Source organism: Lissotriton helveticus, chromosome 10 (assembly GCF_964261635.1).
Source record: "Lissotriton helveticus chromosome 10, aLisHel1.1, whole genome shotgun sequence".
NCBI lineage: Eukaryota > Metazoa > Chordata > Amphibia > Caudata > Salamandridae > Lissotriton > Lissotriton helveticus.
This window is the reverse complement of record NC_136071.1, coordinates 719,434,757-719,447,567: the sequence shown is the minus strand read 5'-3', so window position 1 is coordinate 719,447,567 and position 12,811 is coordinate 719,434,757. Positions and strand designations below refer to the sequence as shown.

Sequence of the window (12,811 nt, the reverse complement as noted above, 5' to 3'; positions counted from 1 at the left end):
GGACTGGTGAATCTGAGGCAATAACCATTCTGTACAATATTTGGAAACCTGGCATAATTTGTGTTAGATTGCCACTCTGTTACATACTAAGAAATACTTCCCCCTAAAGGAGTAAGCAATAGGAGGGGAAGAAGAAGTGGCTCAGTCTTTGGAGTCTGTAGGAAGATTTCCTGCTTGGGCAGGTAGGTGGCAGCTCTTCCTTTTGGATGACGCCTTTGGTGCTGCTGGAAAGGTATTTGCTGCTGCTGTTAGTGGTATTCTGGCAATCATTGAAGGGTTTGAACCCTCTCAGGATAGAAACACCTTTTGTAAGGTTTGTAAGGGTGCTTTCGTTGCTCCTTGCGTTTCTCCAGAACAACCGCCTTCAAGGTCTCCATCTCAGTCTTCTTTCAAATCATTTCCTCATCTATATGACCCAAAAATGAACAAGTTACTTATCTTGGGTAACTCTTTCTGGTGGATACAGTATCTGCCTGTGGATTCCTCACCTTATGAATATCCCCTGCACCAGCATTCCGCTGAAACTTTTTTCCTAGCTCTCCACGCCGACGAGGTCGTTACAATGCCTTGGCTCCGCAAGCGGCTCAGCATGACGCCACTGGAGCCATAAGAGGACCATGTCGGCGTGATGACGTCAGTTCCACCCATTTTTTCCGTGCCTCAGAGGTGAACAGTTGGACCAACCATAGAGACAATGCATACATAATACACAGTATTCACACAAATAAACACAGTGTAAAGTGAAATAGGAAAGCAAAAAAATTTAAACATTTCCTATAAGCCTACACAAAGGCAAAACAGAGGAAATACAAAATGACAATACGAAACAACTATATTAACCAATACCTCTTTTAGGGTATAAAAGGGTGGACAACGGGGAGGAGGGTGGGTCAGTGAGGAATCCATAGGCAGATACTTTGTCCACCAGAAAAAGCATTACCGAAGGTAAGTAACTTGTTCTTCTGATGGATAAATCTGCCTGTGGATTCCGCACCTTATGAATAGAATCCCACAGCAGTCCAACCTCCGGAGGGGAGTGTCCACCCTTCTATACCAAAAAATCTTGCAAAACAGATCTCGCAAAATGGCCATCCCTCCTCACTTCGGAATCTAAGAAGCAATGCTTCGCGAAAGTGTGGAGGGAGGCCCAAGTTGCGGCCTTGCAGATGGCCAACACAGGAACCCGCCTGGACAAGGCAGAAGTAGAAGATTTAGCCCTGGTGGAATGAGCTCTAATGCCTTCAGGAGGCTCCTTACCAGCCAGAGCGTAGCAGATCTTGATGCAGAAGTTGATCCATCTGGATAAAGTGCGCTTGTGCACCGCCTTGCCCTTCATGCGTCCAACGTAGACCACAAAGAGCTGCTCATCCTGTCGCAAGTCTTTCGTTCTATCCAGATAGAAACTAATCGCCCTCCTAGGATCCAAGTGGTGAAGCTTCTCCTCCTTGGAAGGGTGAGGGGGGAGGATAGAAAGTAGGGAGGGTAATGGACTGCCCTAAATGGAAGGGAGTTACCACCTTAGGCAGAAAAGCAGCTCTGGTCCTAAGAACCAACCTTTCAGCACGAATAGTCAGAAAAGGAGGCTTTGAACTCAAAGCCTGAAGTTCACTCACCCTCCTGGTCGAGGCGATAGCCACAAGGAAGACCGTTTTGAATGACATCAGTCTCAAAGGAACAATGCATAGGTTCAAAAGGGAACCCATTAAGAAAGTTAAAAGTAGATTTAAATCCCACTGGGGGTATAACGAAGGGAGTGGGCAGAAACATAAGTAAGCCCCTTAATAAACCTTAAAACAATCGGAGACTTAAAAAGAGACGGCTGATCAGGGAAACAAAGATATGCCGATAAAGCCGACAAATAGCCTTCAACAGTAACCACAGCACAACCCTGCTGGGCCAAATGCAGCAAAAAACAAAGAACATCTGAAAGATGAGCTTTTAAGAGATCATTAGACTTCTCTCCACACCATTTAACAAATTTTGGCCACCTGTAGGAGTAGATAGACTTGGTGGAGTGCCGCCTGGCAGACAATAAAACATCCACCACATCAGGTGGGAGAGAGAAAGAATTCAGGTTGCCCCGTTCAATCTTCAGGCATGAAGGTGCAGGATCTGGAGATGGGGGGGGGGTAGAACCTGCCCCTCCGACTGCAAGAGGAGGTCTACCCTGAGAGGGAGACGGAACGGTGGGTGTGACGAAAGGTGAAGATGATCTGTGTACCACACCCTTCTTGGGACCGGACTTGGCGAATCTGCCTTAGAACCTGAGGAATCAAGGGTATGGGAGGAAACGCGTAAAGGAGTTGTGAGCTCCAACTCAACTGAAACGCATCCCCCAACGCTCCCTGCCTCGGAAACTGGAGACTGCAGAATGTCGGGCACTGCAAGTTCAAGAGTGGCAAACAGGCCCACCTGAGGAGCTCCCCACGTCTGGAACAAGTGTTGAACCACTTCCGGATGAAGCCTCCACTTGTGGTGGGCGGAGAACTGCCGACAGACTGTCTGCATACATGTTCAGCACCCCAGCTGGGTGATTTGCAATCAAACAAATCCGATGGTCCTGAGCCCAATACCAGAGCCGCAACGCCTCTCTGCATAGACGGTACAACCCTACTCCTCTCTGCTTGTTGACAAACCACATCACGGCAGTGTTGTCCGTCAGGACTTGAACAGACTGACCGCAAAGGGAAGGGAGAAAGGCCTTGAGCGCCAAACGTATCGCCCACAATTTGATATGAAACAATCTCTCCTCTGGAGACCAAAGACCCTTGATCTCCAGATCCCCCAGATGAGCACCCCACCCTAGGGTAGAGGCATCCATTATCACTGTGGCCACCGATGGATGAAGGTGGAAGGGCTTTCCTTGAGACAGATTGCCCTCCACGCTCCACCAAGACAGATCCACTGCAGCTTCTCTGGAGATCCTGACTGACTCCCCGAGATCTGTTGTGCTGAAACCACTGCCTGCGGAGACACCACTGGAGCACCCTCATGTGCCAGCGTGCATGGATGATCAACAGAATGCAGTAAGTGAACAGACCGAGCAGGCGAAGGACCTTCAGAACTGGAACAACCGCTCCATTGCGAAACAAGGGAATCATTTCCTGTATGTCGCCTGAGGCAGCGTGCAAATCACTCTTTGCCTCGGGCAGGTAGGCTTGTCTCCACACCCGTTCGAGTTTCTTACATCCAAGTTTCAGTGATTCAGTGGGTGATTTCTCAAGGTGGTGGCAGCTCCTTGTGTGTTGCTCCGGAGACTGGCAGATTGCGAGGGGATCCTCCTCTGCCTGAATTGACCCCAGCTGGACTCGTCTTTTAAAATTCGCTTAAAATACTTTTTAATTTCATGTTAATGTTTGTGCTGCATTTTTAATTGGAATTTTACCTTTTACCAATTGCTGTGTGTGCAATCTCCCACCAGCCCCGTTCCACCGCGGCTCTCGTGCCGTTTGATGTGGAGGGCAGGGTAGGCCGCCATATTGCCTGAGGGCCGGACCCCGCCGTCAACAGAGTTAGCGCTCTAGCGGGGGGAGGGGCTTCTAACATAAATAGAGTGCGTTTCTGGGGGCCCGGGCGATTTCTCAAGGTGGTGGCAACTCCTTGTGTGTGTTGGATGTAAGAAACTCGAACAGGTGTGGAGACAAGCCTACCTGCCCGAGGCAAAGAGTGATTTGCGCGCTGCCAAAAGGACTACTAAGCTGCTATTAGATCAGCCAAGAGTAGCTATTATGCAGGGAGAATTGAAAAAGCAAATAACAATAGTAAAGAAATTTTTTCTATTGTTCAGAGCTTTGCATCACCATGTGCGGCGCAACCTATGCTGCCCTCATCGGATCACTGGTGTGAAGAGCTCTCCTCTTTCTTCACTGATAAAATTGCTAAGATTCAAGAGGACTTGCGAGTTGTCTGTGACGGATCCAAGTCCTCTTTAGCACTACCCCCTCTTTCTGGGCCTAAGCCAGCTGAGCAGTTTGCTGTCTTCTCTCCCTCCACTGAGTCTGACATCCTAGCAGTACTGGAGGCCCTGAAGTCGGGGTCCCCTTCTGACCCGTGCCCAGCGAGGGTCCTTGGGGGGGTGGCGGATACGGTATGTAAAGAGGTCACCCAGATTGTTAATCTCTCCTTCTCCTCTGCAACTGTCCTGTCATGCTGGAAGCAAGCCAAACTTCTGCCACTACTAAAATAGACCAGATTGGATCCGGCCGCTCCATCCAGCTATCGGCCTATCTCACTGTTGCCAGCTTGGGCTAAAGTCTGTGAAAAGATTGCTTTCAGGCAGTTAGACCGTTTTATTGAGTCATCTCAGGCTCTGCACCCGGCTCAATCAGGGTTCCGAGCTGTCTATAGCACCGAAACGGCGCTGGTTGAGATGTCGGAGGCAATTCGGGAGTGCCTAGATGGAGGTGGCAGAGCGGTTCTGATATTACTAGACCTCTCTGCCGCCTTCGATACGGTGCCCCATACCAGATTGGCTGCCGTTGGCATCTCTGGATTAGCTCTTGATTGGCTGATGTCATTCCTGGATGACAGGACGCAACAGGTCTGGATGCCACCCCATGCCTCCTTGCCTAAGAAACTTACTACAGGTGTCCCACAGGGGTCTACTTTGAGCCCCCTACTTTACAATGTGTATTTGACTCCTTTGATTCATTTGGCCGAACAGTTGGGGGCTAAAATAATGGCTTACGCCGACGACACCCAGCTCTTGTTCCCCTGGCCAAAGGATAACTTAGACACGTCGACTGTTCGGCTTTGCCTTTCATCTGTCTTTCGCTGTCTAGCACTTGCCCAGCTCAAGTGCAACGAAGACAAGTCCGAGGTTCTCTTTTATGGTTCCTTTCCGGATAATTTTAGAAACCTCCTATGGCCACCAGATCTGCCTTGCCCTGCTAAGAACCTGGGGGTCTGGTTTGGGAGTGATCTCAAGTTTGAGGACCACATCAAAAAACTCACGGGTGTGTGTTTTGCTACTCTCAAAGCCTTACGTAGGTTCTTTCCACTCCTTTCGAGAGAGGCCAAAGAGACTGTGTCGCGTGCTTTAATCCTTTCTAGGCTTGACTACGCGAATGCCCTGTTTAGCGGCTTACCTGCGTATTTGATCCAACGGCTTCAGGTTATTCAAAATGCGGCTGCGCGACTCCTGTTTAAACTGCCCAGGAGGTCTAGCGTCCGCCCTCACTTACGCAGCCTCCATTGGCTTCCGGTGGCGCACCGGATTATGTTTAAAACGTTGGTGCTCTCTTTCCGAGCGATCCATCAGCTCGGACCTGTGTACTTGAGGAAACGGTTTACCCTGTATGTTACGAAGCGCTGTCTCCATTCGGCTAATCGGTGCCAAATGATCGTGCCTAGATTTAAGCTCTCCAGAGTTGGAGGCCAGTCCATTTCAGTCAGGGCTGCCAGGGCCTGGAACACTCTTCCATTACATCTTAAGGCTGCCCAGACCACTGCCGCCTTTAAGAAAGGGCTGAAAACCCATCTGTTTAATATGAACCTGTAACTGCCCCCCCCCCCCCTTGTTATTTCTGCCACCTCTCTCTCTGCGCCAGGATACTTGCTAGTAACAGAGCGCGTTACAAAAGTATTTATAACATATATAACATAACATATGTCGAGAATCCTTTGTGGAGGTGGAAAAGCTCGACACAAAGTGATATCCTTTACTGCCCCTATGAACAGGTTGCGCTGTGAGGGCACCAGGTGAGACTTGGGCACATTTATCGAAAAACCCTATTTGTACAACAGCTGGGTTGTCACCTGCAGATGACGATGCACCATCTGTGGAGACTCTGCCTTTAGCAGCCAGTCATCCAGGTAGGGGAAAACCGGGATCACCTACCTCCTGAGATGGGCAGACACCACCGCCATCACCTTGGTGAAGACTCGAGGTGCAGTCGAAGACCAAACGGGAGGACCGCAAACTGGTAGTGTTGCGGACCAACCGTAAACCGGAGATGCTTCCTGTGCGACTTCAGGATTGGGATGTGAAAATACGCATCCTGCAAGTCGATGGACCCCATCCAGTCCTCTTGTTGCAGCGCCTGAAGAACCTGCACTAGGGTGAGCATCTTGAATCTCTCCTGCTTGAGAACCAGATTCAAGATTCTGAGGTCCAGGATGGAACATAACCTGTCATCCTTCTTGGGAATAAGGAAATACCAGTGGGAGTAGCATCCCTGACCTCTTTTCTGCTCCGGAACCACCTCTATCGCACCTTTTTGTAACAGGACAAGAACCTCCTTCTGAAGGAGAAGTAAATGATCCTCTGAGCAAAACCATTGGCAAGGAGGGTAAGGAGGGAATTCCCTGAAGGGAAGGGCATACCCATTTTCTACCAGATCTAAAACCCAAAGGTCCGAAGTGACCAATTTCCAATCCTGTAGAAAATGGGTAAACCGACCTCCCACAGGACCTGCATGATCCAGGATGGCAGATCTAGGGCTGCTTTCCTGCATTACCAGGAGTGGTTGGGAAGGTAGAGGAGGAAGAAGGCTGACGCCCCGTTCCACAAAGGCGACCTCTGCCTTTACCCCTATAGGACTTGTACAAGGGGTTTTGTTGCTGTTGCTGTCGGAAACCACGAAAGGAAGACTTCCAGAAGCCACAGAATCTTCTATCGCCATAACTCTTTGCCTGAGTCTGCAGACCCAAGGATTTCGCTGTGGCCTTACGGTCTTTAAACCTTTGCAAAGCAGAATCTGGTTTCTCTCCAAAAAGTCTAGACTCATCCAAAGGTAGATCGAGAAGGGCAGCCTGTACATCAGGAGAAAATCCAGAAGACCTTAATCACGCGCATGCCTTCTCCTTGCAATGGATGAACCCATCACCCTGGCAACCGAATCCGCTGTGTCTAGGCCAGACTGGATGACTTGGCGAGCCGCAGCCTGTGAGTGCCAGCACCTCACTAAAAGTGTCCCCGATGTTCCTCAGACAATTTTAGAAGAAGTTGTTTGGCAGAGTCCAAAGGGCATGAATGTATCTACCTAACAAACCGGTAGCATTGGTGGACTTTAAAGCCATACTAGCCGATGAGAAGACTTTTTTTGCAGATTGTTCTAACTTCTTAGAATCCCTGTCAGCAGGAGCCTGCGGAAAAGAACTTGTGGACTGCTTGGAACAAGAAGCCTGCACCACCAAACTCTCAAAGAAGGATGAGATGAAAGGAACACCAGATCCCCTAGAGCAGGCCTATACCTTCTGGACACCGACCTTGAAACTGCAGGAGCAGAGAGAGGGTTGCGCAAAACATCAAGGATTGGTTCAGTCAAGGCATCGTTGAATGGCAAGAGAGGCTCAACCACAGAGGATGGAGAATGAAGCACCTCTATGAGCAAATTAGGTTTATACTCAGCCAAAGGAAGTTGAAGATCCAAGAGCTCCGCAGCCTTCCTTATCACTGTATGGTAGGGTGAAACTTCTTTCGAGGGGGAAGCTTTCAGTGAAGCAAAGTCCCATTCTGGGGAGGTATCAAGTCCACTTGCTTCACACAAACCCTCAAACATATTCTCTATCATAAACTTCACCTTCCTCCATCTCTTCAGCCTGGTACTACTCCTCCTCAATCAACCTCTGCGCTTCTCTCCACGAGCGTAACTTCGGTTGCGGCGATGGCGGCGCCACATGCAGTGTCAATGGATCCGGGAGCGGCGTCGAAGGAGGATCCACAGTAGAAACCAGACGCCGATCGAATCGGAGAAAAAGAAGGTTCACGGGATGGATCCGGGGACTGCACATACAGCGTCAACATCCTCGGAGCCAGAAACCTTTAAGACGGCGTCGTCAGCATGGATCGCACAAAGGGGGCCCGAGGATACTGATGAGGCACACCCAAATTAAATGCCATAGGACCCAAGGGACCCGAAGGTGCACCATAAGGGTACAAGGCCCTAGCAAACACGCCATACATCGCATTTAAAAAATGTGATGGATCCAAACCTGGCGCCGGAAATTGTGGGTACTGAGCCGGTTCGATATCCAAACGAGGCGCCTCTGGGGACACAGGCGGAGCCGCAGGAGCCGAAGCCGGATTCAACAAACCTTCCGGAGCCAGTGAAAATCTCAGCGTCGGTGATTGCTCCGTAGTCCCCTTATAAGATGGAGAATGAACCAGAGTCTCTTGAGGAAACACTGAAAGAAACAAAGTCCTTTTCTCGACGTCGAGGTGCCGGAGAAGGAGACCTCGAAACCACAGCCTTCGACGAACAGCGCCAAGATCCATGCCTCTTCTTCTTATGCTTGCTCTTAGAGTCATGCGAAGTCGACAACCTGGACTTCAATCGTTTTAGACCCCTTTTTTCTTTTCTCACCTTAGCCATATACAACTAGGCGTCCCGTTCCTTCGGGTTAATCTTTCTGCAGAAAGAACAGCCTTCGACGTTGTGATCAGATGACAAACACCACAGACAGTCCTCATGAGGGTCAGTAATTGACATATGACCCCCGCACTCTTTACAGGGCTTAAAGCCCGACCACCTCGGGGCAGACATGTCAAAACACAGAAAGATACAATCAAAAATACAAAGTATCAAGATGGAAGTATGGAGAGTCCCAGAAAAACCTTCGAGTCGACAGCACGGAAAAAAGGGAACTGACGCCATCACGCCGATGTGGTCCTCTTATGGCTCCAGTGACGTCATGCGGAGCCACGGCATTGTGAAGACCTCGTCGGCGTGGAGAACTAGGAAAAAGGTTTCCGCTGAATGCTGGCGCAGGGGATATTCATAAGATGAGGAATCCACAGGAAGATGTACCCATCAGAAAGAGTTACCAGCGAAAGGAAGATTAATTATTCTCTGCCGAGATGTCGGTTTGTGTGCCGTAAGAAGAAGCCAAGAATGTCATCTGAGGGTCAAACAGTGAAAGTAGAGGTGTGATGCCAACAACAATAAATTGGTGGCAGCGCTAATTTCTTGGTTTGAGAAATCATGTCTTTGTACATGATTTCAAGGAAGTCTTCTATGCAGTCTCTTGTGAGGTCTTCAAAAAATTGCTTCAGAGGGTCCCATAAGTATCAGTCATACCTGGCTAGCAAATGGATAATGGAGTCAAGAAATTCACAAGCTACAAAAAAATGCCACTGAGATCAATGTGAACATCAACTGTAACACCAATATGTGGTGTACGTTTTTGAGTGCACCTGTAAAAGCCAATATGTCGGTAGCACCATCAGGGCCCTAAAGGACACCATCAGCGAACACACCAGAGCTATTCACCAACAGGATGCCATATACCCCATGGCTCTACATGTAGCGTCATGCCCCACGCAGGGTAAAAGATTCTCATTCTTTGGTATTGATGTCGCCCAACCTAATATAAGGGGGTGGAGAAATCTTAAACTCAAACTAAGAAGCCTTGAGGCCACCTGGATAATGCGTCTCCACACTGACACGGCAAGAACACCGATCACGAGTTACAATACTTTTTGGGCACTTGAGGCAACACCCGTGTTTTGGACTGTGTCTTCATATGCAATCACCGCATAACGCTATCTAGTCATGCCACTAGATTCATGAGCCACAGCTTTTTTACTGCCATCCTCTTCCTGCTTTATCACCCAGACTTCCCTTGTATGAAAATTCCTGTAACAATTTTTTAGGTTTTAACATATGTTGTTAAGCTTGTCACTGTTTTACCTGGTATCGCTATCCAGACAGCACAATCACTAGAATGTCTAGCTCTAACTGATTGTCATGTATTATCTTGTCATGTTTGCTTTGCACTCATTTTATTTACAAGATTAATTGAATTTTTCTAGTCGAGTAACTGCTTGTTACACCATTTATCCATGTTTTTCTATGGTTTCAATTGAGCACTATCGCTGTATATTGATTGAAAATATGCTCAGAACGCATTAATCGACGTGCTCAGATTTGTATGTTTATCCAAGTATAGTGTTGGAAAATACGTTCTACGCATTGTTACCGACCTATAGATCCTTGTATTTCCAGCCAAGCAATTGCATGACACACTTCTTTATCTATTTGCATGTATATGCATATGCCAATAAATCGGCAAACGTAACAGACTATTAGAGTGTAAAGTCGGATTACATGTCTTTTTTTGATCAATTACTCTGTTTGCCTTAGATACGGGACCCTGGACCTTTACTTTCTTTTCCAACTATTCTATATTTTCACTTGTCACCACTTCCCTCCATCACCACTTCCGTGTTCACGTGCACACACGGAGGTTAGCGCTCTACCTTGGCTTTATTTTGCCAACATAAACCACTTCCTGTTTAAACCGCCCCTCCCGCATTTCGGAAGCAAGACCGACTCAGGCTGGATCCTGCTTTTTACAGGTAACTTTCAAACCCCTGTCACCCCATAGGGAGTTTCTTTATACAGAATCTCTGACCCGGAGCTTGACTGATATATATATACCTTCCTTTCAGGATACGCAAAACACGGACGCACCCGCCCGTTTGTCTCATTTTTATTCCATCACCCCATCCTTTGCTCTTAGGAATACCCCCTCGACCGGGTTGGAATTATCACCGGTTAATCGGTGAGTTCTCCTAGCCTTGCCACAACGTGCATTCCACTGTTATCACCTTTATGTATATAAATCCGCCCTCTTCCCCAGTGCATTTTGTTTCACTCCGTGCCACTCCGTGCCACTCTTGCTTTCTCCTTTCTTCACACTATAGATCACGTAATTATAGCGCAAGAATCAGGTATTTTGCTCCCCTTACTTTGTTTTCTTCTAACCTTCCACACGTGCATTTCACCATTTCAGATTTGCTTTCTACCCCTGTGCAAGCCGTCGCTACGGCTTCGCCTGAGGTTCTAGACAGGTCTCATTTACACTGACTTCAAAAATTGCAACTCAGCTAGTGGCTTGCACTACTATGTCTCTCCTATGCTGTATAGTGGTCCATTATTATTGGCATTTACTACAACATCGATCTTTTTGTAGAAATTTTGTCGATTAATCTTTGCTTTTATTTGCAGTAGATAACGTAAACTTGTTTATTTTATGGAAATATCTTTAAATGCACCATTACCGGATGTCATTTACACTTTCACGCATGCACACAGTCACTGACCAAATTGTCGCTCTCATCAACAATCACTTACTTTGTTTTTGCTCAGAGACTTATGGCTTTAGGAATGCAGATATTCATTTTTTGATGAACAAATTCCTAATTATTGCGAAGTCACTACTTTTATTTCTCCATTTTTGTTTGTTCTGCCTTTCGATCCTCCTAATAGGTTTCATTAGGGTTTCCACAGGTAGTTGGGTGTCGTGTGATGTCACCCCACTGATTTCACTGTTATTGTTTGACACCACCACTTTATAGAAACTGACCATATAATTTATTATACGTCCTGTACTGTTTATAGCACTGAAGAGTCACAGGTTACCAACCTGGTGACGAAACATGTGTCGTTTGGCATTTTGCTTTGAAAAACTCTAAGCTTGTATAAACAACATTCATTACATTGAACTACCCGTGTCGACCTCCGATTTCTATTTAATTGAGCACTACAACTGTACTTCTGACTTTTCAAATAACTGTATCCCTATACGTGTGCCCAGGACTTGGTTTTGAATTTGGTTATGTGGGTGCTTGGCCCACATTTTATACAGGGGGTTTTCGGGTCTTCCCCTCACCTGGTTGCACCGTGAAGCACTTCTTTATACTTCATCGTTAACCTGCCTGAGCGCCACTATCCTGCTCATCCAAAACCCCTTGCAGAAATTATAGCAAAGCAGATGCACATGCCGCTATCATGGTGTGGCAGCTGTGCCGCTATCATGGTGTTGCAGCTGTGCCACACACCTTGCATCCCACTGAACCTAGTTTGCTACTTTCTTTGTATGGTGGAACAGTGAATGAAGGTGTAGTAGAACGTACTTTCCTTTCAGCCAAAATAAGAATCGAAACAGGAGGATCCCACAGCAGGAACAACGGGTCCTGCTTTGGAGGCTTATATATTTTTGAAGCTTAGACGAACCTGCTTTGGCTACTGCTGGGATAAGTACACATCTCCATGACTGGTTCTAATAAATCTGGACCTAAAAGGAGTCTTGATGCTGCACGTTGGTGAAGTCTCAAAAATCACTGATGCAGACATTGATAAAGTAGGTAATGAAAGGTTCGGTTTTGTAGCCACAAGCACTGTAAAGTCACAGTCTCAATTCATATCTGCAGAGCTGCAGCATATAACTTCGCATTGTCCACTTCCTTCACCACTTTCTTTTAAAAAAAGGTTTGTGAATGAGATTTAGAAGGACAAAGAACAGCTCCTAATTTTTCCTGGTCGTTAAATTATTTAATAACCCTTTTTTAAATACAAATTAAAGCAATTGGCCAAAATAGCCTCATTAATAGGCTGCAAAACATGTTAATAAATTAAGTGCTTATCCTGGCCTTACTGAAGAAAGGCAAACATATACACTTAAGAATATATATTGTAAAGAAGTGCTCTGGGATCCCAGCACATGGGCGGGACTATTCAGTGCTCATGATTACCAATGGAGATCCCCGAGAGAAAAGTGATATAATTGAAATACCAGCTCAAGTGCCACTATAGAAGATCTGTATTGAAGAAACAGCAAATCTAACATTTCAAGCCACACTGACAAAACGAGGGTCCAAAATGCATTATGTATGGAAATATTCTGTGTTCCTTTTTCGAAATATGTCCACACATACATGCTATTCTATGACATCAGAGTGAAGCATGGACTGGCCAATTGGGGCACAGAGGTGTGATTCCAGGCTACCATAGTTAGCTCCTGGAAATGTGTAGGTTCTATACGTTAAATTTATGAGGAGTGTGTACCTTCATACAGATATTAGCGC

At 47.0% G+C, this 12,811-nt stretch overlaps 1 protein-coding gene across 2 annotated transcripts in view; it reads right to left on the bottom strand.

Annotated features, from left to right (window-relative positions):
- The window catches only part of DNAJB6 (DnaJ heat shock protein family (Hsp40) member B6), a 451,460-nt gene that overhangs the window by 221,986 nt on the left and 216,663 nt on the right, over positions 1 to 12,811 (bottom strand). The window lies entirely within an intron of this gene.